Source organism: Sus scrofa, chromosome 2 (assembly GCF_054392235.1).
Source record: "Sus scrofa isolate SSC_HxYL_T2T_F1_AM1 chromosome 2, Sscrofa_HxYL_maternal_Yorkshire_Landrace_v2.0, whole genome shotgun sequence".
Classification (NCBI taxonomy): Eukaryota; Metazoa; Chordata; class Mammalia; order Artiodactyla; family Suidae; genus Sus; species Sus scrofa.
In genome coordinates, this window is record NC_139384.1 from 140,277,013 (window position 1) to 140,301,953 (window position 24,941).

At 42.3% G+C, this 24,941-nt stretch overlaps 1 long non-coding RNA gene across 1 annotated transcript; it reads left to right on the forward strand.

The window, feature by feature from the left end:
• Positions 1-2,293: 2,293 nt before the first annotated feature.
• LOC146405726 (uncharacterized) lies at positions 2,294-24,941 on the forward strand. Its single transcript, XR_014839210.1, has 3 exons — positions 2,294-2,517; positions 15,153-15,233; positions 24,573-24,941. It is a non-coding gene; the product is annotated as an uncharacterized LOC146405726 (long non-coding RNA).

The following is a 24,941-nucleotide window of genomic DNA, read 5'->3' on the forward strand; positions in this document are numbered from 1 at the left end:
CAGGGTGGAAGCAGGGAAACCACTTAGTGGCATTTATGATAATCCAACATGCTGACTTGGACTAGGGTGGGGTGAGGGTTTTGAAAGAAGGTCAGATTCTAGGCATTTTAAAAATAGAGCTCTTAAGAACTGCTGATGGTTTGAACATGGAATATGAGAGAGAACCAAGGATCATTCCCAGGGATCCTTGAGTCAGTACAAGGATGATGTTGGCATTACTGAGATGGCATAAACTGAGAGGAACAAATTTTAGAGAGGGGGATGGAGGGAAGATCAAAATTCATATTAGGTTATCAGTGATACTTGAAAGTAATTCTGGTCTTTACATTTAACAAGAATGTTCCTTTCTAGCACACTCTGGGTTTTATTTCAAAGCCTTTTTCTCCTAGTACTTTTATAGCACAAATCCTGGAAACCATAGATGACTGACAAATTAAACTACATTTTTAAGTTAGAATGGGAAAAACTACCGAAGGTCAAGCCTAAATACAAATGACAAACTGTGAAACCATATTTGTAGCTCGTGTTATAGTCCTAGGTTTCCTAATATATAAAGAACTCCTGCAGTTAAATAAGAAGCAACAATAACAACCCAGTGGAAAAAGAGACAACAGATGTGAACAGACAGTTCATGAAAAAAAAAAAATCCACTATAAAAAAAAACCATGGGAGTTCCCGTCGTGGCACAGTGGTTAACGAACCTGACTAGAAACCATGAGGTTTCGGGTTCGATCCCTGGCCTGGCTCAGTGGGTTAAGGATCCGGCGTTGCTGTGAGCTGTGGTGTAGGTTGCAGATGCAGCTCAGATCCCGAGTTGCTGTGGCTGTGGTGTAGACTGGCAGCTACAGCTCCGATTTGACCCCTAGCCTGGGAACCTCCATATGCTGCGGGAAGCGGCCCTAGAAAAGGCAAAAAGACAAAACAAAAACAAAAAACAAAACTATGACATTCAATGTCACTCATTTAAAGCTATAATTAGATAACTTCTTCCCTATCAGATTGATAAAGATCAAAAAGGTTAATAACTCAGGATATCGATTAGGGCATAAGGAGATAAGCATTTTCATATATAAACTTCTATGGAGGAAAATTTGGCAACATCTGTCAATATTTTATTTTTTATTTTTGTCTTTTGTCTTTTTAGGCCCGCACCTGAAGCATATGGAGCTTCCCAGGCTAGGGGTCTAATTGCAGCTATTGCCACCAGCCTACGCTACAGCCATAGCAATGCCAGATCCAAGCCATGTTTGCGACCTACCCCACAGCTCACGGCAATGCCAGATCCTTAACCCGCTGAACAAGGCCAGGGGTTGAACCCGTAACCTCATGGTTCCTAGTCGGATTCGTTTCTGCTGCGCCACGATAGGAACGCCCAACATATGTCCATATTTTAAATGAATATACTCTGAGTAGGCAATTTGACTTCTAGCTATGCATATCAGAAATGTAGTCACATATTTCTGAAAAGGCATATGTACAAGTTTCTGTATTACAACATGGCATGCAATTTTAAAAGATTCAACACAACATGTATAATAATAGAGTAATGGTTAAGTAAATTATGGTACATCCATTGTAAATGTCCATTAAAAATAATAAGGGGACTTTGCAAAAAATATTATTAAGAGATAAATACATTATTAAAAATGAAAAAGCAAAGCGAAGAATGCTTTGTGTAGTAAGCTTCTATAGGTTTTTAAAAATATGAGAGAAAAAAATGAAAAAATAAAATATGAGAGGAATAGAATGTACACATGTATGTCTATAACTGCGTGGACTACCTCTGCATGTATATATGGCAAACTGAAAAACGTGATTGCCTTCGGAAAGCAACTAGGGGGCTGGAGAGTAAAGTCAGAAAGAAAGTTACTTTTTAACCAGCAGTTTTATTTTTTATTTTATTATTATTTTTTTTCTTTTTAGGGCCACAGCTGTGGCAAATGAAAGTTCCCAATCTAGGAATAGAATCAGAGCTGCAGCTGTCAGCCTACACCACAGCCACAGCAACACTGCTGGTCCAAGCCACATCTGCGACCTCTGCCACAGTGTGCGGCAATGCTGGATCCTTAACCCACAGAGCGAGGCCAAGGATACAACTCACATCCTCGGAGACACTGTGTTGGGTTCTTAACCTGCTAAGCTACAACGGGAACTCCTTAACCAGCTGTATTAAATCAAGTTTGCTGGAAACAGACAGCAATAGGTAGAAACAGTTTCTTGGGGAATGTTCTCAGGAGATACACCTGCGAAAGGACCTGTGACATCATTACAGAAGCGCACTCAGACGTCCTGCAGTTTTGCGTGAACTCAGGAGCCAGGATGATGCTCATGCACTGTCCCAAATCAAGGCAAAGAAACTAGGACTCTGCATCCCTGTTTCAGCCAGTCTTCAGTCTGGGTCCGCCCTTTGGGAGCCACGTCATCTTGGGAGAGCAGCTCCCTGCAGCCAGTGCCAACTCCCAGCAACGTTCCTAGCAGCAGGACTAGGGGTTCCTGAGCTCCGAAGACAGGACTGAGGTAAAGTGTCTGAATTTGTTCCAAAATAATTAGATAGAATAACTTGGGTGGGGTAAGTAAGAAGCCAGTACTCTACTCTGAAAGTATAGGAGGCTGGCACTGAAAGTTCCCCATTGAAACTATCTTTGGAGGTTAGTGGCACTGTTTTATTGTTTGTTTGTTTTTGTTTTTTCTAGGGCCACTCCGCAGCATATGGAGGTTCCCAGGCTAGGGGTCTAATCGGAGCTGTAGCCACCCGCCTACACCACAGCCACAGCTACGCGGGATCCGAGCTGGGTCTGCAACCTACACCACAGCTCACGGCAACGCCAGGTCCTTGACCCACTGAGAGAGGCCAGGGATCGAACCCGTAACCTCATGCTTCCTAGTCGGTAGTTGTTAACCACGGAGCCACGACAGGAACGCCAGCAGCGCTGTTATTGAATAGAGCACTTTGAACTCTGACATCAGTTTGATCTATTGGTGCTCCCATCTCATCCAAGAGGGTCTTTAGTTTGCTTTAATGAACCCATTCTCCTTCAGGTGGCAGAGGAGGAAAGAGAAATAAGCAGAGTAACCAGGATTTGAGAAAGTAATTTACAAGTTTATTTTAAATGAAAATGCCATATTTTATTTCCCTGCCTAATTTTAGCTATAGAGTCTTAGTTACATTGAATTTGAAGCCATTACAATTTATTTTATTTTATTTTATTTTCCAAATTTGTATTATTCCTCTTTTGGCCATGCCATAGCATGTGGAAATTCTGGGACCAGGGGTCAAACTAGAGCCACAGGAGTGGCAACACCAGATCCCTAACCCAATGAGACACCAGGGAACTCCAAAACCATTACATTGTAAAGCAGGTTTGGCAGGAGTTCCCACCGTGTCTCAGCAGTAACAAACCCAGCTAGTATCCATGAGGATGCAGTTTGATCTCTGGCCTCTCTCAGTGGGTTAAGGGTCCAACATTGCTGTGAGCTATGGTTCAGGTCACAGATGTGGCTCGGATCCTGTGTTGCTGTGGCTGTGGCGTAGGCCAGCAGCTGCAGTTTTGATTTGACCCCTAGCCTGGGAACTTCCATATGCTGTGGGTACAGCCCTAAAAAAAGGAAAGAAAAAAAAATGTCTATGTTCAGTACCTTTGTCTTTTTCTTGTGCCTCTTTTCTTAATTATGAAACTAAAATGTTCATACGTAAATGTTCATACAGAGATGACAGTCTAGGCTAATGAGTGTAGTTGTGAAAAGCAAGACAAAAGACCATTTAGTGTTTCCCAGTCCTTGTCGGGGTGAAGCCACATTGTATACTTTTAATTCGGCGGCAGACTCCCACGTACTGGAATATAAATTTGTCCCCCTGAATTAATTTATTAATTAATTTAGGTGAGTTGGGACTGCAGGAATGTGTGCCTGTTCTATGCTGGACTGTTTCTTCTATGAACAACAACAAAAAAACATTGCTTCAAGCTCATTTCTAAATTATTTCCTTTTTTTAATGATAGTTGATTTATAATACTTCTTCATCTAAATTATTTCTAACATTAATTATGTTCATATGTTAAGTCTTCTGTGGTTTCTGATTTCAGAGCGATTATAGTTTTAAATGGTACTTCTCCAAGCTTTTAGTTTTTAGTTTTGGGGACCCTTTATATTCTTAAAAATTATTGAGGACCTCAGAAGAATTTTTGTTTATGTGGGTTTTATCCATTGATATTTTACTGTGTTATACATGAGAACCAAAATGAAAAATTAACGAATGATAAACTCACATGTTAATGTTTTTATGAAAAATAACTATTTTTCTTAAAAATGAGATGAGTGATCAAATTTGTGCATTTCTTTAATGTCTTGTTTAATTGAAGGCTGCTGAAGTCTCATAGCTGCTTTTGCATCATTCCGTTGCCCTATCATCAAACTCATAGCTTTCAGAAAATTTCATTGTACACTAGCTTAAGAGTGAGAATGAAAAAGGCAAATAATGTCTTATCATTATGCAAATATACTTGATCTCGTAGCCCTTCGCCCAAAGGTATTAGGGACCCCCAGGTATCCCAAGATCCCACTTTGAGAACTGCTACCAGGTCAAGTATGTATTTGGGAAAGCTTGCCCTCAGAGGAAAGTTAGAAGGAGAGTGGACCCACCTGATTCAGAACCACGGACACCCCAGCAATTTGAGGTAATTGGCTATCAACCACAACCCACAACATGACAACAGCTGCAGAAATAATTCCTCAGAAACACATCTTAAGGGCTAAACTCTACCCTTGTTGTCATAGTCTGTTCAGGCTGTTATAACAGAATAACACTGATTGGCCAACTTAGAAATATGAAAAAATTCAGAGGTCCCGTCGTGGCTCAGCAGTTAGTGAACCCATCTAGCGTCCATGAGAATGCAGGTCGGGTCCCTGGCCTCGCTCAGTGGGTTAAGAATCCAGTGTTGCCGTGAGCTGTGGTGTAGGTCACAGACACAGCTTGGATTCTGCCTTGCTGTGGCTGTAGTGTAGGCCCACGGCTACAGCTCCAGTTCGACCCCTAGCCTGAGAATCTCCATATGCCGTGGGTGTGGTCCTAAAAAAAAAGAAAAAGAAAAATTCATTTCCTACAATTATGGAGGATGGGAAGTCCAAGGTCAAGGCACAGGCAGATGTGGTGTCCGGTTCCTGCCCGACGTCTTTCACTGTGTTCTCACACTGAGGAAGAAGTAAGGGGCTCTCTGGGGTCTGTTATAAGGGCACAAATGTCATTCCTGAGGGCTCCACCCCATGACCTAATCACCTCCCAAGATCTGCCCTCCCCTCCAAATACTGTCCACATTGGTTAATTCACATTTAAAGTATCAATTGGGTTGGAAGGAGAGGCCATGCTACATTCGATCTATAGACTTTACCCCCAAAATATTCTAACTGAAGTTCAAAAAGGTTTTTAAACAAAGATTTAAAGTTTCTCAGGACACAAACTATTTTGAGAAAAAGAGGAAATTAGCTTTAAAATTAATATTTAATAGTAAAGTTTTTGCTTATAGCCTCCATTATGACTTAATATTATTGCCAGGTATTTTGTTTCCCCACTATCTAAAACTTTTGTTTTTCCAGATAATGCTTGACATAGTTTGTGGTTTTAATCTTTCTAATGCATGATTTTTCTCTGCACTTTTTATTATGGGGTGGTATTTATTTCTATTCAGTATGACATGTTGAAACAAGCAGTGTTAGTCAACATTCTGCTAATAATGAATCGTATTTTAAAAATTTATTTATTAATATCTGACTATGAAAGTAAAATATCTCTGAAAAAATTTAGAAAAAGAAAAAATCCAGAGAAATATAAAGAACAAAATTAAAATTATATATATTCCCAGCTTCCAGAGACAACCACTGACTATATTTATGGCCTAGACCTCCAGCTTTTTATTCTATATGTGACATACCTTTCTCATCACGGTACACAGATAGATGTCTTCAAAGCAGGTGTAGCAAACAGTTAAAATGGGACCCATTTGCTTTAAATGTTTGGCGTAAACTGGTGACAGACATTGCAAAAACTCATGGCTTTAATTTATATTAAAAGAGCGTCTTATGAACCTAAGAACTTATTGTCAGAATTTTTTTTTCATAACTTACTAAGGCTAGGAAGAGTTAATTTATTGATGCTACTAATCCATCTAGATTTGGGTCTCAAGGTCAAATTCCTTGTCATGAACGTATAAGCTGGAGTTTACCAATCTGTTGGCAAGACTGTACCTTTGCAAATTGTAGGGCCTGATCCACATACCACATGACTTTCTACAGATGCTGTGATAAAAGAAGCATCTGATGAGACCTTCCAAATGAACCAAATATGTTCTCGTATGTCTCATTGTTGTTCAGCTTATCACGTTAATTACCCTTTTTATATATTTTCTCTGACGTGCTCATCCAGTTATTCTCTGAACAGATGGTCTCTAGAAGTTACCTCATTCAGAATAGGGTAATTAAGCATGAAAATTATGATATGAAATATGGTCCTATTTTCCATAAAAAAAGGCTACTAAATCCTGCTCAGGGTGGGTTTAAACACACAGCGTCTTCAGGTTCGTTGTGTTTAGAGTGGAGAGAGAAAGAGACCTATCCTTGGGTGAAAACGGTTACGAGAAGAATAGAAGCTGTTGTTCCTGTATTTCCAGTTAGTAAGGGAAGAACTCTCAGAGCTCACTGGCCCTCCAACTTGCTGAGGTTTTTAGTGGTAATACGTCAGGTTTTTCTAGGGCTTGATCTTTCTGCATGAAACTTGTGAATTATAAGACAATTGTGAAGTATTTACTGCTTCATATAATATACATCCAGTTTTAAGACAGACATTTGGAAATTGCATGAAATCTTTTTTTTTTTTTTTTTTTTTTGGTCTTTTTTTTTTTTGCTATTTCTTGGGCTGCTCCCACGACATATGGAGGTTCCCAGGCTAGGGGTCGAATTGGAGCTGCAGCCCCCGGCCTACGCCAGAGCCACAGCAACGAGGGATCCGAGCCGCATCTGTGACCCACACCACAGCTCACGGCAACACCGGATGGTTAACCCACTGAGCAAGGGCAGGGATCGAACCCGCAACCTCATGGTTCCTAGTTGGATTCGTCAACCACTGCGCCACGACGGGAACTCCCTTTTTTTTTTTTTTTTTGGGAAATTGCATGAAATCTTCAGGTCGAGTCCAGTCTATGGGATGATCTATCCAGTGACGGGCAACAGAGATAAACCCCTACCTAAAGTGTAGTTTTGGAAACTCAGAGATCTTTCGTAGGGAGGATGCAATTCTAGCATTTAATGAGTGGGATGCCGGGATGCTAAACTACCAGCAGGGTTGACATGTCTCACACAACAAAGAATTATGCCCCTTTTGCGTGACTTTCCACTGCAAATGTAAATCAATTGCAATTTGGTAGATTTTTAAAATGAAGAGCTTGTTGCTATTATTGTTGTCGTTTTTACAAAAGGTTACCAAAAATACCCTATAATTTAGGGAAAGGTGGTATAGAGAAGCAAACACAAATGGATGAAAGATACAGACTTTGAATAATTTACCAACCCTGATCATTCTTCCTATGTGATGCATGATTATAATTCTAAAACAATTGGGAGTTCCTGGCTTGGCCCAATGGGTTAAGAATCTGACTGCTGTGGATTGAATTGCTGTGGAGGTGCTGGTTCAATCCCAGCCCAGCACAGTGTGTTAAAAAATTCCGTATTGCGAGTTCCCGTCGTGGCTCAGTGGTTAGCGAATCCGACTAGGAACCATGAGGTTACGGGTTCGATCCCTGCCCTTGCTCAGTGGGTTAACGATCCGGCGTTGCCGTGAGCTGTGGTGTAGGTTGCAGACGCGGCTCGGATCCCGCGTTGCTGTGGCTCTGGCGTAGGCCAGTGGCTACAGCTCCGATTCAACCCCTAGCCTGGGAACCTCCATATGCCACGGGAGCGGCCCAAGAAATAGCAACAACAACAACAACAAAATTCCGTATTGCCACAGCTGTGGCTTGGCTTCAATCCCTGGCCCAGGAACTTCTATATGCCATGGGTACAGCCATTTAAAAAAAAAATCTAAACAAAAATTGCTAATAAATAAACTGGAACGAGAGCTACTAGCATTCATTAAATAATTTCCCTTTTTAAAAATATTTCAAGGAGTTCCTGTCATGGCTCAGTGGAAACAAATCCCACTAGGAACCATGAAATTATGAGTTCGATCCCTGGCCTTGCTCAGCGGGTTAAGGATCCGGCATTGCCGTGAGCTGTGCTGTAGTCTGCAGATGTGGCTCAGATCTGGCATTGCTGTGGCTGTGGCATAGGACAGCAGCTGTAGCTCCAATTAGACCCCTAGCCTGGGAACCTCCCTATGCCTCAGGTATGGCCCTAAAAGGCCAAAAAAAAAAAAAAAAAATAAAAAAATAAAATAAAATAAAAATAAAAAACTTGGTATCCATTGCAATGCATCACTTGTAGTAGTGTTGAAATTGGGTAATGGCATGAAATACTGTTTTGCAAATCTGTAGCTCTGAGAATCTCATAGCCCCAGTGGGGTGTGAATATTAACAGTATCCACTTATTCATTTGAAGGAATAACATAACTCCTCATTTTCTCTGTTAAGACAGTGTGTTCTCTTGGCACATGATCCTTGCTTCATTTAAATTTCTTTCTCTTATCATCTTCAAATATGGATCACATTTCCCTTCTATTTCTTTTTTCTGTTTTTCTTCTATTGAATATCTTCTGAACCTCTTCTCTTAAATCCAGTCCTATCAATGACACGTAGTTGCAAGGATTCGACTATTTAATATCTTTCAGTGCTTCACCACTACTCAAAACTGTGGCCCTAGGTCCAGCAGCATAAGCCTCACCTGGGAGCTTATTGGAATTGCAGAATCTGGAGTTCCCGTCATGGCTCAGCAGTTAACGAACCTAACTAGCATCCATGAGGATGCAGGTTCGATCCCTGTTCTCGCTCAGTGGGTTAAGGAGCCCTGCGTTGCCAGGTGCTGTGGTATAAGTGGCTCCGGCGTAGGCTGGCAAGTATAGCTCTGATTGGACCCCTACCCTGGGAACCTCTATATGTCATGGGTGCAGCCCTAAAAAACAAAAAAAAAAAAAAAAGAGAGAAAGGTATTGCAGAATCTCAGCCTCCTCCAGAACCACTAAATCCAGATCAGCATTTTTATAAGATCCCCAGGGCATTCGTATGCAGTCAAGTTTGAGAAGCTCTGTGATAAATGTAGCCACGCCCTATGGCTCACTTAATGAAATAGTGAAAAATTACCTAATATTTTATTACAAATTGTGTTATGGGCTGAATTGTATCCCCTTAAAATTCGTATGCTGAAGCCATGACCCCCAGGACCTCAACTTGTGATTGTATTTGGAGGCAGAGCCTTTACAGAGGTGATGAAAATGAAGCCCTTAGCATGGGACTTAATTCAATTCTGAGTGGAATCAAAACTGTAAGATATTGGCATAAAAACAGACACACTGATCAATGGAGCAAAAAGAAGGCCTAGAAGTAAACCCACACATACACGGTAAATTAATTAATGATAAAGGAGCCAGGAGTATACAATAGGGAAAGGATAGTCTCTTCAATAAATAGTCTTGGGGAGTTCCCGTCGTGGCGTGGTTCTGGAGGAGGCTGAGATTCTGCAATACCTTTCTCTCTTTTTTTTTTTTTTTGTTTTTTAGGGCTGCACCCATGACATATAGAGGTTCCCAGGGTAGGGGTCCAATCAGAGCTATACTTGCCAGCCTACGCCGGAGCCACTTATACCACAGCACCTGGCAACGCAGGGCTCCTTAACCCACTGAGCGAGAACAGGGATCGAACCTGCATCCTCATGGATGCTAGTTAGGTTCGTTAACTGCTGAGCCATGACGGGAACTCCAGATTCTGCAATTCCAAATAAATAAATAAAATAAAATAAAATAAATAAATAAAAATGGTCTTGGGAAAACTGGACCCCTATCTTACACCATACACAAAAATCAACTCAAAGTGTATTATTATTTATTTATTTATTTATTTTTTGTCTTTTTGCTATTTCTTGGGCCGCTCCCGCGGCATATGGAGGTTCCCAGGCTAGGGGTCCAATCAGAGCTGTAGCCACCGGCCTACGCCAGAGCCACAGCAACGCGGGATCTGAGCTGCGTCTGCGACCTACACCACAGCTCAGGGCAACGCCGGATCCTTAACCCACTGAGCAAGGGCAGGGACCGAACCCGCAAGCTCATGGTTCCTAGTCGGATTCATTAACCACTGCGCCACGACGGGAACTCAAAGTGTATTAAAAACTTCACCGTAAGACCCAAAACCATAAAACTCTTAGAAAAAGGCATACGGGTGATTTCCTTGACACTGGTCCCTATTACTTGCTCCTTTCGCTTCTACTGGTTTAAAAAATATTATGCACTTTATTTTTCTCACTGGTAATCCCTAAAATTTAAATATCCAAGTATCGATAGATGCAGACTATTGCCTTTGGAATGGATTAGCAATGAGATCCTGCTGTGTAGCCCTGGGAACTATGTCTAGTCACTTATGATGGAGCATGATAATGTGAGAAAATAGAATGTATACATGTATGGGTAACTGGGTCACCGTGCTGTACAGTTGATAATTGACAGAACACTGTAAACCAGCTATAATGGAAAAAAAACAAAAATCAGTATACAAATTAAAAATAAATAAATCTCCACATATTGTTTGACAAAGTAAATAACTGAGGATTTTGTTCTCCTCCTGAACAGTTCAAGAATTTCAGTGTACTTTATTTATTTATTTTTTGCTTTTTAAGGGCCGCATCTGCAGCATATGGAAGTTCCTAGGCCAGGGGTCTGCACCACAGCCACAGCAACATAAGATCTGAGCCACATCTGCAAACTACACCACAGCTCATGCCAAGGCCAGATCCTTAACCCACTGAGCGAGACCAGGGATTGAACCGCATCCTCATGGGTAATAGTCAGGCCTGTTACTGCTGAGCAACTTCCTCAGGGTACTTTAATGTTGAGAGTACCATTCGCATCTTTACCTCTCATGGTTGCCCGGTATTTTAGTATATCCCTCTTGATGCAAGAGTTACATAGAAGAATTTGTTTTCTTTACATATTTGGGTAGAAAAGCCTTTATTTTGTGACGGTGTTAGTAAGTCTATTTTATTGTGTTGTGATTAAAAAACATGGCCTGGCCTGTATTATTATTGCTCAAAATTTGTTCGGGTTTTTTATGGGCCAATGTATGGTCGATTTTCAATGGGCCCTTGAAAATGAAGCTATGTTATCTTTTTCACGGAATCACAGTATACCGTGTTTCATTAACTCCAGCCACAAATTTTTTCTTTCACATTTTAACATCCCTGGTGGAGATTCATCTTTTAATTTTGGCACCTTATAATTACTCTTGGCCTGATGGCAATCATAATGCAGTTGTTATTGCTGGCATAGGCACAGACTTGGTCACAGAGGTTTATATCATTGACCCTTCAACCCAGTCATGTTTACATTGCTGGCTCTATACATATTGGGTTTAATTACCATTTTAAATATGGTTGAAAAGGTTACAGTGTATTGTGACATTGAAACTAAAAGTTATTGGGTACATAGAAAGGCTTGAAATATGTAAAGTTGATATTAGTAAAGCAAATATTATTGATGGAATGACTACAATTCTACCTTTTCATGCAAAAAATAACCAAAGATTATGCAAAACCTTAAAACAATAAAGGATACAACAACTATGTGGAGATGAATCTGTGTGGAATTTTGTTCTCAAGATACATGCACGAGGATACCTACTGCTCACCAAAGGGAATAATTGAATTTAGGAGAAAGTGCTAAATCCCTCAAAAAAGATGAAATAAATTTAATAACAAGCATAGGAGAGTAAGACGACTTCATGCATTTTGCAGGCTGTAATTAAAGCATTGTGTTAGTTTGATAGCATTTATTTTCTCAGTGCTGTAATAAAAAATGACATGTTTTTACAATTAATGGCATCTCACATTCAATGAAATGGGATATACTGACAAGCTCTACCTTATTGTGTTACTCATTTTGTCTATATTCTCACATCCTTTTTAAAATTTCTTTGATGTGCCTTGGATGCAGAGATGCAAATTAAAGTTTTCTGATATAAGTGTATCCACTCTCCCTTGTGTCTCCTATAATTTCTGCTTTTTGACTATTGGACAATGCTTTAAGTGCATATGCACCACAACTGTTACATTATCATTTAATTTATTTCATTTAATTTTTTAAGTATCATTAGTATCATTTCATCGTTTTTTTGGTATGAATTTCTGTTGCCTTTTAAGATTGCAACTCCTGCTTTCTTTTTTTTTTAATTTATTTATTATTATTTTTTTTTTATTTTATTTGTCTTTTTGCTATTTCTTTGGGCCGCTTCCCGCGGCATATGGAGGTTCCCAGGCTAGGGGTCCAATCGGAGCTGTAGCCACTGGCCTACGCCAGAGCCACAGCAACGCGGGATCCGAGCCATGTCTGCGACCTACACCACAGCTCACGGCAACGCCGGATCGTTAACCCACTGAGCAAGGGCAGGGATCGAACCTGCAACCTCTTGGTTCCTAGTCGGATTCATTAACCACTGCGCCACGACGGGAACTCCCCTGCTTTCTTTTTATTTGTGTTTGCCTAGTTTACTTTTGCCTCTTAATTTCAATCTTTGTGAATCACTTTGTTCCGGATGGGTTTCTTTTACATGCTGTAGTTTGGATTCTTGCCTTGTGCTTTAATCTGAACGTCTGTATATTTCTAAAAGGTAAATAATCACTTTTTCACTTGACCAACATATTTGCTCTTTTTTCCTGTCGTTTTCTTTTATAATTTTAAAATTCTTTCATGATGTAATTTGTTTGCTTTTATGATAATTCTTTTATTTGGAGAGGTTGGTGGTTTTAGTGACTTTTATAATTTATAATTGTTACTTAAGAAAATAGATGCTGCCAATGGGTATGGTCTTTTTGGAGTGATAAAAATGTTCCAAAATTACATTGCGGTGATGGTGACACAACTCTGTGAAAACTATTGAATTGTATAAGTGGGTGACCTTTATGGTATATAACTTATACCTTGCTAAAATTGTTACAAACTCAAATAGGAAAAAAATGGTTTTTTCTCCAGTAAAAAAGCTTTTAGAGTTCCATACCTTTCAAACATGAAAAAATCCAAATACTACTAAAATGTCATTTATATAATATTCATGATATTAGATTATAAAGAAAAAAGTAGAGAGTTCCCGTCGTGGTGCAGTGGTTGGAGTTCCTGTTCTGGCTCATTGGAAACGAATCCGACGAGGAGCCATGAGGTTGCGAGTTCGATCCCTGCCCTTGCTCAGTGGGTTAACGATCCGGTGTTGCTGTGAGCTGTGGTGTAGGTTGCAGACGCAGCTTGGATCCCCGCATTGCTGTGGCTCTGGCGTAGGCCGGTGGCTATAGTTCCACTTGGACCTCTAGCCTGGGAACCTCCATATGCCGCAGGAGCGGCTCAAGAAAAGGCAAAAAGACAAAAAAAATAAAAAATAAAAGAATCCAACTGCGGTGGCCTGGGTTACCGGTTCTATCCTGGGCCCGGTCATGGCAGGTTTCTACAGCTGCAACTCAGATTTGGTCCCTGGCCTGGAAACTTCCATATGCTGTGGGGGCAGCCATAACATTAATAATAATAATAATAATAAAAACAGATAGTGATTAATAACATTAATTTTCCCAAGAATTGCATATGTTTTAATTACCTCTTTTTTATGTGCTTTATCTTATCTTACTTATATATAGAACCTATAGGAATTAGTCTTATAAATATTTTTAGTTCTTTATGAATTGCAGGTTATCCATGGCCATTTTCTCTAAAGTCATTCAGTTGCAGAAAACTTTGAAGTACAAATAATGTGTAATCTCCATTCCTTCCTACCCAATGGCACTGATATTCTTCACCTGTTCCTGGAGGGGCTCTCCCAGCAGCAGGATATTTATTTATTTATTTATTTATTTGCTTTTTAGGGCTGCACCTGCAGCATATGGAAGTTTCCAGGCCAGAGGTCAAATCAGAGCTACAGCTGCCTGCCTACACCACAGCCACAGTAAGGCTGGATCCAAGCCACATCTGCTACCTACACCAGAGCTCATGGCAATGCCAGATCCTTAACCCCCTGATCGAGGCTGGGGATCAAACCCGTGTCCTCGTGGATTCAGGTTTGTTACCACTGAGCCGTAACAGTGACTCCCCAGCAGCTGGATTTGAGTCATCCTTGCTTTAGGGGATGGGCTCCATTATTGGCATGTTAAAATTATAAAGCCTGATCTACGTAAAGACTGAAAAATTCAGACACACATTTATAATTCTCTGCTCTCTTCTCCCCACCCACCCCTTCTGACCTTCTGACCAAATTGAGATTGCACTGGAGGAGGAGTTCCCATTGTGGCTTAGTGGGTTAAGAACCTGACTAGTATCCATGTGTGTGTGTTCAATCCCTGGCCTCGCTCAGTGGGTTAAGGATCTGGTGATGCTGTGACTGTGGCGTAGGCTGGTGGCTGTAGCTCTGACTCAGCCCCTAGCCTGGGAACTTCCATATGCTGTGGGTGCAGCCCTAAAAAGAAGGGGGAAAAAAAGATTGCATGGAGGGAAGGAGAGAAAGAGAGGAGAGATGGACATAGGAAGAAATGGGCAGAGAAAAGCGTGAATGTTCAGCCTGAACCAGGAGACCCAGTGTCAGGGGCAGGTCAGCTCCCAGAGGCCACTTAGCCTCTATGCACGTGAGCATCCTCTCTCTCACTGCTGTGCTGGCTGGTCCCACCCAGAGCAGTCGGGATACCACACACTGCTTGCTGGTCCGGAATGACCAGCCTCTTTCCCACCTCCCACCCCAATGGCTCCATGTGCTCGGCTGTCCTTTGGGTGGCTATTTCTGACAGCCCTCATCTGAGCAAGACTGGACCAGACACAAGTAAGGAGCCATCTCTCACTGAGTTGGGTGGTGGGGAAACACTCTCCAAGCCCTGTTCTCTACTGGGGTTTGGCCATTAGGAGGGGGCAGAACTTAAGGACAGAGAAGAATGGACATGTCTTCATTTTCTCTTCTGGTTACTTTTCAAAGATCACCACCTAACTCTGCTAACTCCTCTTCTAGAATGCCACCCAGAACCCTACTCTCTGAGTAAGGAGGGGCACAACGGCCAGTCCTGGATGGATCCTGCCCAGCTGCCCACCAGTGAGTAACACAGTGTCTTTCTGCAGACTCATTTAACATCAATGGTTTTCTTCTATTCTTCAGTATTTTTTCAAGAAGCTTTCAAATGAAACCCTTTTCCTTTCTCTACTTTTAGCGAGATAAAATATTTCAAGTGGGAGTTCTGATTGTGGCACAGCAGAAACAAATCCAACTAGGAATGATGAGGTTGTGGGTTTGATCCCTGGCCTTGCTCAGTGGGTTAAGGATCCGGTTTTGCCATGAGCTGTGGTGTAGGTCGCAGATGCGGCTCGGATCCTGCCTTGCTGTGCCTGTGGTATAGGCTGGCAGCTGTAGCTCCAATTCGACCTCTAGCATGGGACCCTCCATATGCCAGGGGTGCGGCCCTAAAAAGCAAAAAAAAAAAAAAAAAAAAATCAAGTGTATAATCACCAAAGTTGGCCCAAAATATCCTGTAATCTTCCCTTTGTGGCATTACATGTTGGATAAAGTGATGATTAGGTTGAGGCCAAATGTGATTTCAAATACCAAAGAATGATGAAGCATGAAGTAATTTGTTTCGAACTAATAAACTAGTTTCAGCTGAATTGTTTGTAAGATTTTTTTTTTTTAAATGACCCAAATAGGTTTTTAAAACGCATAGAAACTCATTTACTTGGAAGGACTTGACAAATTCCACTTCCTGTGTTAGATATGCAGACATTGGTTCTTGCAAGCTCTGTAACATTAGCACTGACCCTTGACTTGGGTAACACTGATTTCTGAGGTTTTAGACACTTAATATAAGCTAAACTTAGACAAAGTGGCAACAGTTGAGTGCTTTGAAAAATTCTATAAGGCTTCCTAAACATTGCTAACCCTTACTTTAGTTCTAATCTTTTTCAAACACTTAACTACTGAAAACTGAATTATAATTTTATGTTTTGAGTTAGACTTGATAACCATAAAAGTAGCTATTTTCCTGACAGGGTCTCAAAAATTAGTCTTTAAGCTTAACACAAATATTCTACCTTGTTTTCCTACAACTCTACTGTTTTCAGAACTGAAGCAGTAAAGTTTTTTTTGTTGTTTTTTTGTTTGTTTTTTGGGGGGGCCTTACTTGCCACATGGAAGTTCACACATGGGAGCTACAGCTGCCGGCCTGAGCTACAGCTGCAGGCCTACGCCACAGCCACAGCAATGCGGATCCCTGACCCAATGACCAAGGCCAGGGATTGAACCTGCATCCTCAGGTTTGTTTCTGCTGTGCCGCAACAGTAACTCCAGTAAAGATATTTCTAAACTAAACTAAAATTTTATGTGAAAACCAAAAAATGGCTATAAGTCTTAAAGCGTTTCTACATTTGCATAGCAAGGCATAACTGCTAAGACATTAGAGAAACTGCCATCCTATTTGGAATTTTAAAAGGTACTTAATTACTCTTTTATGAAAAGACAAAACTCATGACTGAAAACACTAGATTGTTTTGAATCTGGAGACACAGATTTAATAATATTGGATGGACTATTTCCTCTGTTGCTAGAATTTACCCCTAAGGGCATTTGAGTCTTGCAAGAGCACAGCAGCTGCCTTGAGCTAAGCAAAAGCAGAGTTTAGCAGGAGCTCATGTGAAAATGATTTAAGGAATGCAGGCAGCAGTTATATCAGTATACACCCATTTTGAGGTTTCCACCAAAAAAAAAAAAAAAGACTCGACTATTAAAAGAAAAGCAGAGATGACACTTGCAATTGCTCGCTCTCTACAGAAACATGACATTCAATTCTAGATGTCATGTCTTGTAAGGAAAAGAGACAACTGCAAAGTACTTAGAGAATGAGGAGCACGAAGGGCCCTGACACAAGTCACACAAGGAACAGTTGAACAAACTAAGCAGAACGTAGTTTGCTTTGAAAAGTGATACCCCAAGTGGCTGGCTGCCTTTAAATTTTTGAGTGGTATTTTGTGGAGGATGGATTAGACTTAACCCGTATGGCCTCAGGTGTAGAACTAAAGAGTGAACATTACATGGAGACAAATTCAGGCTTAATTTTCAAGATATTATTTTATTAACATTTCCAAATGTAGAATGAAATGCTTCAGAAAGGAGTGAATTCTCTTCTTGAGTGCTGTTAAAATAGGCTGGACCACTCCTGGCAAGATTTAAATATTGGGTGTGTCGTTAATCAGACAATCTTTAAAGACTTAGCCAAAGTCCAAAGTGTAGATTCCAGGACTTCGGAGGAGCAGTATAAATGCTCAGTTCCCTTCAAAATGTAACTGAGTTTGCATATGATGATTTGGGGGTGCAAGCAATGCTTCTCACTTGCATATATCCTCAAATTATCAGCAAGTTCAATTTCTCTTGGCCCCCAAACCCCCATCCCCAATATGTTTGGGAATCTCTCAAAGTGTTGTTACGGAACCACGTTTATTTTGCCTGATGCCCAGCAAGCCACATGGCGAGACAGCAAAGTTTGAAGCAAGGAGAGGCACCAAAATTTTATCGCGAACCTTTTAGTCACAAGGCAGCCAAACAAGAAAACACATCTCAGGTCCACCTCAGGCAGGACTCCAGATATTTGCGTGATAGAAAATACTGAAGCAGGGTGGTCTGAGCTGAGAGAAGCCTGCCAAAAGCCTGGGAAAAGGTGCGGTAATCGTGTTCTGCGCAGGCGTAACTAAGCTCCAGGCACCTGCACATTCAAAAATGGAGGCCCTTAGCACCTGTGAGGTGGGGTGTCTGGCCCTCTGAGGTCAAAAGGTCACCAAGCAGACACCTGCTGCGCATGCTCAGTTGGAGGGCCGGTGGTCCTATCCAGTCTTCATCAGCTCAGCAGAAGCGAGACACACCCGACTCCAGTTCCTGGAAGACAACGCAGGCAAACCTCTTGAGGCTACATGGTGCTTGGAGGACTTGCAAGTCTTAAAATGACCTTGAGGAGTTCCCACCATGGCTCAGTGGTTAAGGAATCCAACTAGGAACCATGAGGTTGTGGTTCGATCCCTGCCCTTGCTCAGTGGGTGAAGGATCCGGCGTTGCCGTGAGCTATGGTGTAGGTTGCAGACGCAGCTTGGATCCCGAGTTGCTGTGGCTCTGGTGTAGGCTGGCAGCTACAGCTGATTAGACCCCTAGCCTGGGAACCTCCATATGCCGTGGACGTGGCCCTAAAAAAGATCAAAAAAAGAAAAAAAAAGAAAAAAAAAGAAAACGACCTTGACTAGTGAAGGCAGGTGAAATGGACTCTTCAGTGCTCCCTCATTTCAAGGGGCAGTTCTCCTTGCTCGTTTCTCAAGGTTGGAGCCCAAACATAGATGCCCATCCTCCACTCGGTCACTTGTGCCCTGGAGACATCCACCGCTGAAGGCAGTTGCTCTAGAGCAGAAGGAAGCTCCATGCTGCTATTGCTGTGCCCAGAGGGATGTGGCTTGGGGTCCGAGCTGAAACTCGGGTAATCCAAACGATCTCTGCTCACATCTGTTGCGGTCACATGCTGTTGCTTGTCTTAGCCAGAGCAACACGGCTGAAAATGCGGCTCACGAATACAGATCCTTCTCACACTTTCGGCAGCTCTGCAAGATGTTTCAAAGAACAAGGAGGAGCAGTACTGATAGTGTACAGTCATAGGGTCTGAACTCCCAACTGAACAGACTTTTAGATTCTAATCACACAGCCAGTGCCCAGGTGCAAGCTAAGTTCTAGTGTATTTGTCCCTAAGCGTAGTAATCACCTTACACTGCGTTGGGCTGTCAGGAGAGAGACCTAATCAGGAAATGTGGAAAGATTAAATGCATTCCCACAAAGAGTGCTGGCAAAAAGAGCAAGGATTTCTAGGAGTTCCTGGCGTGGCTCAGTGGTTAACGAATCCGACTGGGAACCGTGAGTTTGCGGGTTTGATCCCTGGCCTTGCTCAGTGGGTGAAGGATCCGGCGTTGCCGTGAGCTATGGTGTAGGTTGCAGACGCAGCTTGGATCCCAAGTTGCTATGGCTCTGGTGTAGGCTGGCGGCTACAGCTCCGATTTGACCCCTAGCCTGGGAATCTCCATATGCCGAGGGAGCGGCCCAAGAAATGGCAAAATTACCAAAACAAACAAACAAAAAAAAAAAAACAGAGGAAGGATTTATATATCATGTTATTGAACCAAGTTTGGAGAATGGAAGCCTCTTTGACCCAAATGATATGTTATCCTGGATTTATTAGCCAACAGGGAAATTGCTGCTTACTGGTTAGGGTGGAGGGTTCTGGGGCTGGTCTTCCTGGGTATACATTCAAGTCGCATTACTTCTTAAAGCCTCTGCTTCCTCATCCTTGTATTAGAGATTCTAAGTTGTGAAATTATTAGCAGTTGTGAAATTTAAATGAAATGATCCCTCCCTTTTTTTTTGTCTTTTCAGAGCTGCACCTGGAGGATATGGAGGTTCCCCGATAGGGGTCGAATCGGAGCTGTAGCCTCCGGCCTATGTCACAGCCACAGAAATGCAGGATCTGAGACATGTCTATGACCTACAACACAGCTCATGACAATGCCAGATCCTTAACCCACTGAGCAAGGTCAGGGATTGAACCCGAGTCCTCATGGATACTAGTCAGGTTCGTTAACCACTGAACCATGTTGGGAACTCCGTGATCCATATTTTTAAAAAAAAAAAAAAGGTTTAGAAAATAGAACTTGGAGTTCCTATTACGGCTTAGCAGGTTAAAAACCTGACACAGTGTCCTTGATCCCTGGCCTCACCCAGTGGGTTAAGGATCCAGCGTTGCCACAAGCTACCATGTAGGTTGCAGATGTGGCTCAGATCTGTTGCTGCAGCTGTGGTACAGGCTGGCAGCTGCAACTCCGATTTGACCCCCAGCCTGGAAACTTCCATATGCTGTAGGTGCAGTCGTAAAAAGAAAACAGAAAACAGAATTCAGTAAACTCTAGCTATAAAACAGATGCCTCTGGAGAAGATTTGCTCTGCTGAGAATCCTGAGATTCCCAGGTCCAGCCTGGGAATTCCTAACAGAAGGCTGTCTGCTAAAAACCTGTATTAGTAATTGAGGGGTCATCTTCTACATGACCTAGTTATCTTCTTTTTCTTATGAACATCTTTAGGAATGTACTTTTTCCTTAGGCTTATCTTCTGTTTACCTGTGCTCAAATATCCTTGTACCTACAACAAGACTGCTGGACTCATGGGGAAACAAAACTTTAGATCATCTTCAAAAAGCCTGTTTGAATTTGACCCAGTACTTGAACCAGATCGCTCTTGCTGGGTCCCTCCCTGTCCCAATTCCCCCTTCGAGTGTGCCCTGCATACCCTGGGGTTCCCTGCCCAAATCGCCTTGAGAAGCTCATTTTCAAAGCTTGGCTTGTGTGTGTGTAAAACCTGGCTGACTGGTCCCTACTCCATTTTCCCAAGAACGGGCCACACCACTAGCAAGCATGCTTGTTCTTACCTCCAAGGGGTGGAAAAGCATGTGGATAGAGCTTGGACGTGAGGATGAGATGTTCTGGCTGGTACATGGATAGGAGTGGGAAGAGAAAGTACATGGGTCATGAGGGGCCCAGAGATGGGGCTGGATCAGGTCTTCCTGTTTCTCTGAACTGGGGTAGAGTAGACTGTACATTTGAGATTTTTTTTTTTTTTTTTTGTCTTTTTAGGGTTGCACCCGCGGCACATGGAGTTTCCCAGGCCAGGGGTCTAATCAGAGCTGTTGCTGCCGGCCTACACCAGAGCCACAGCAACACAGGATCCGAGCCATGTCTCTGACCTACACCACAGCTCACGGCAACGCCAGATCCTTAACCCACTGAGCAAGGCCAGGGATGGAACCCGCAAGCTCATGGTTCCTAGTCGGATTCGTTTCTGCTGTGCCACCACGGGAACTCCACATTTGAGGAGTCTGAATTGATATCTGGAATTTCAGGTCCTTCTGAATGTAACTATGTCTGGGTGTAAATAATGATGCCCTAATACTCTTGCACACATGTAACTTTAATGTCTCCAAATTCCCTTGCCCTCTGGATTATGGTTTTCTTCACTATGCAAACAAAGTAACAGTCTCTTGATTCCACGTAACTTCAGAATGCCTGGTGCCTGCTAGTAGTTGTGAGAACTCCTGGATGGGAGCTGGTGTTTAAATTATTCTGGGAGTTCCCGTCGTGGCGCAGTGGTTAATGAATCTGACCAGGAACCATGAGGTTGAGGGTTCGATCCCTGGCCTTGCTCAGTGGGTTAAGGATCCGGCGTTGCCGTGAGCTGTGGTATAGGTCACAGATGCGGCTTGGATCCTGCGTTGCTGTGGCTGTGGCGTAGGCCGGTGGCTGCAGCTCCGATTCGACCCCTAGCCTGGGAACCTCCACATGCCTCGAGAGCGGCCCAAGAAATGGCAAAAAGACCAAAAAAAAAAAAAAAAAAAAAAAGTTAAATCACTCTGGAGGTGTCCTGTCAGCTCAGTCCCAGCTCCTCATGGCCTATAGTCTCAGATCACTTCTGGATCGTCCCTGCGGGCTTCTGTTTGCTTCCCCACGAACAAAAGCTCAGTACACAACCATCTTAGGTTTTTATGTTCTATAGATTTTAACTCATATTCTAAGGAAGTAAGAGTTTAATTACTTGCAGAAAAAGAATCAAATTTGAGCTTATCAGACATTGCTGGGCCTCCAGTTCACTAATCATTCTAGCCACAGAGAACTTCCCTGCTTTTCCTCTCTTGCTCAAAGCTCCTAGTTGCTTCCAGGATGCTGGGGTCCATTTCCCCATCCTGGGAGTTCTTCTCCACATTTTCCTCTGGTTCTTAGTTCAAGAGCATCACCCCTTGGAGCTTCAAGGTCAAACCTAAAAATTCCCATTTGACATTCAGAAGCACTGTGCGTACTTTTTTTCAGTCTGTCACATTCAGACTAGCCCAGAACCTTCAGTCTTAGGACTACAAGTCTTAGTAAGGTCTGATAAACTTAGAAAGGGAGAGAGAGGAAGGAAGGAAGGAAAAAGAAAGGAGAGGAGGGAGGGGGAGGGAGGATGGGAGGGATGGGGAAAAAGAAGAGGGAGAGGAAAAGGAAGAATAAGAGGTGAAGGGGTAGGAAGGTGAAGATAAGAGGAGCAGGGGAAGAAGGAGAAGAAAAAGAAAGTCGAGTCCTGCTTAAAAGGCAGACTGCTGGTTGTCCACTGGGACTGGCTGCAAATTTTCTTCCCTTTACACACACAAGCCTTTGTTCTTAGCCCTGCATATTTTCTTAGGCCAAATCCCCAGAATTAAACTGCTGAGGCGAGGATATGAATGTTTGTTAAGCCAGAATAAGATCTGCTAAGACATGGTATCAAAGTCACCTGCTCCAGCCCCTGTGGCCTGGTCCGTGGACTCTCTCCTTGACTTGCTTCAGGCCTTCTCCTGGCCCCTCAGCTTGCCTTGCTCACACCCCATTCACAAGGCTGTTCCCTGACACCCTCTCCCTAAAACCATCTAGAGATTCTTGTGATGCTCAGAGAGCTCACCTTGCCTTATTGCTGACATTAGAATGTTTCCCGTTGTTTCACTGTTAAATAGAATGCTGGCTTTTGGTTTGAGATATACATTTTTAAGAACCTTAGGTCAAGAAGATATTCATTTTGTACTAGTCAAAAAAAGTGGGTTTTTTTTGTATTTTTGGGGCTGCACCTGCGGCAAATGGATGTTCCCAGGCTAGGGGTTGAATAGGAGCTGAAGCTGCCAGCCTACACCACAGACACAGCAACTCCAGATCAGAGTGTCACCTGCAACCTACACCACAGGTCATGGGAATGCCAGATCCTTAACCTACTGAGTGAGGCCAGGGGTTGAACCTGCATCCCCATGGATACTAGTTGGGTTCTTTACCACTGAGCCACAAAGGGAACACCCTGGTCAAAATTCTTGCTTTCAAAATCCCAAACAGAATCTTGGAGGCTTAAGATACAAACTAGCCCCAAAGAACAACAAAGACTGGGAATCATAAAATTGGGAGTTCTTTTGAAGTTTTGCTTATTTCTGGACTGAGAAGCCCCCAGTAATAAATCTCCATTTTACAAGTATTAATTCATCTGGTCCACCTGGTATTTGAACTTTCACTGCAACTTTCCTACCAAGTGGACACCAATCAGCATCTGTCTAAATGCCAGTAATAGTCTTGCCAATTTTCTTTGACTTCTTGCAGCATTTACCCATTCTTACTAGTTTAATCCCTTGGGTCATCAGAACAAACCTATTGCATTCTGGTCTCTCTACCTGGAATGCTTTTTTCTACCTTCAAAAACATGATGCTGGAGTTCCTGTTGTGGCTCAGAGGGTTAAGGATTTGACACTGTGTCTGTGAGGATGTGGGTTTGACCCCTGGCCTGGCTCAATGGGTTAAGGATCCGGTGTTGCCATGAGCTATGGCATAGGTTGCAGATCTGGCTCGGATCCTGCAATGCTGTGGCTGTGGAGTAGGCTAGTGCTACAGCTCCAATTCAACCCCTAGCCTAGGAATTTCCATATGCTGCAGGTGCAGCCCTAAAAAGCAAAAAAAAAAAAAAAAAAGAGAGAGAGAGACACACACAATAGTACTGATCTTTTCAACATAAAATCAAATTTTGTTTGATGATCTAAAAGAAAAAAAGTGCTGGAAAGCCAGACTTCAGACAAAATTATGCCCTAAGAGGAGTCAGGTTGCGATGCTTTGGCTGCCTTGCACATCCTGAAGACTGCCCCTCTTGCTGCCATCAGACAGTTCTATTCACCTCTACTTCTGTCTTCTATCCAGTCCTGACTCAGAGTCCCAGGGGAGAATCTCTGGCTGACCAGATTTGGGGTGGCACTTTCACTATTGTTCCCAGGGTCACATAACGCAAGCACCTGGATTTTCTATGGGGCCCCCATTTTCTACCAAGATTCACCCAAATTCCATATCCCAGAATAGGAAGCTGATGCTGGATAGCTAAAAATAAAAATGACAAATATCTACTACTCATCTATTCTGACTTCAAAAAATTTCTGTGGGAGTCAATATTGATTTCCTTACCAGAAATTGAAATGACCATGTGATTTTTTTTGCTTCAGACCTATTCCTGAAGCTATATTAATAGATTTAGTTGAACAATCTTCCTAATCCTGAAATCAAACTTGCTTGGTTGTGACATTGCATTCTTTTAATATACAGCTGGGTTCTATTTGGTAATATTTTGTTTAGGGTTTTCATAGTTAATTCATAGGTGAGATTGCAATACATCATCCTTTTCAGGTTTTAATATTGATATTTTGATTCTATTATAAAACACTTTGGATGATTTCCCTCTATTCTCTGAGCAGTTTCAATACTTGCAAATACTTACATACTGCATATATTAATTAATTTAATCTCTGCAACAGACATATGAAGGAAGTTATTTCTATTTATGCAGGATAAAAATGGGAGAGTGGTGAAGTGACTTGCCCAAGGCCCTAGTGGTCATCAGCATCCGAGTGACATATTCTTTGAAGACCAGAAAGATTTTACCTGCGAGATATTTTCCAGGAATGGTATTTATTTGGATAAGATGCTCTTTGACAATTTAAGAAATAAATTCCAAATCAGTGGTTCTCAAAGTGTGGTCCTCAGACCAGGAGCACCCCCATCACTGAGAAAGAGACCCGGTGAATCAGAAACACTGGAGTGATTCCCAGAGATCTGTGCTTTAACACCCCTCCAAATATTTCTGATGCATATTGAAGTTTAAGAACCCATGAGCCAGAAATATAACCTGGTTAGTCAAACATTCAGTGGAACACGG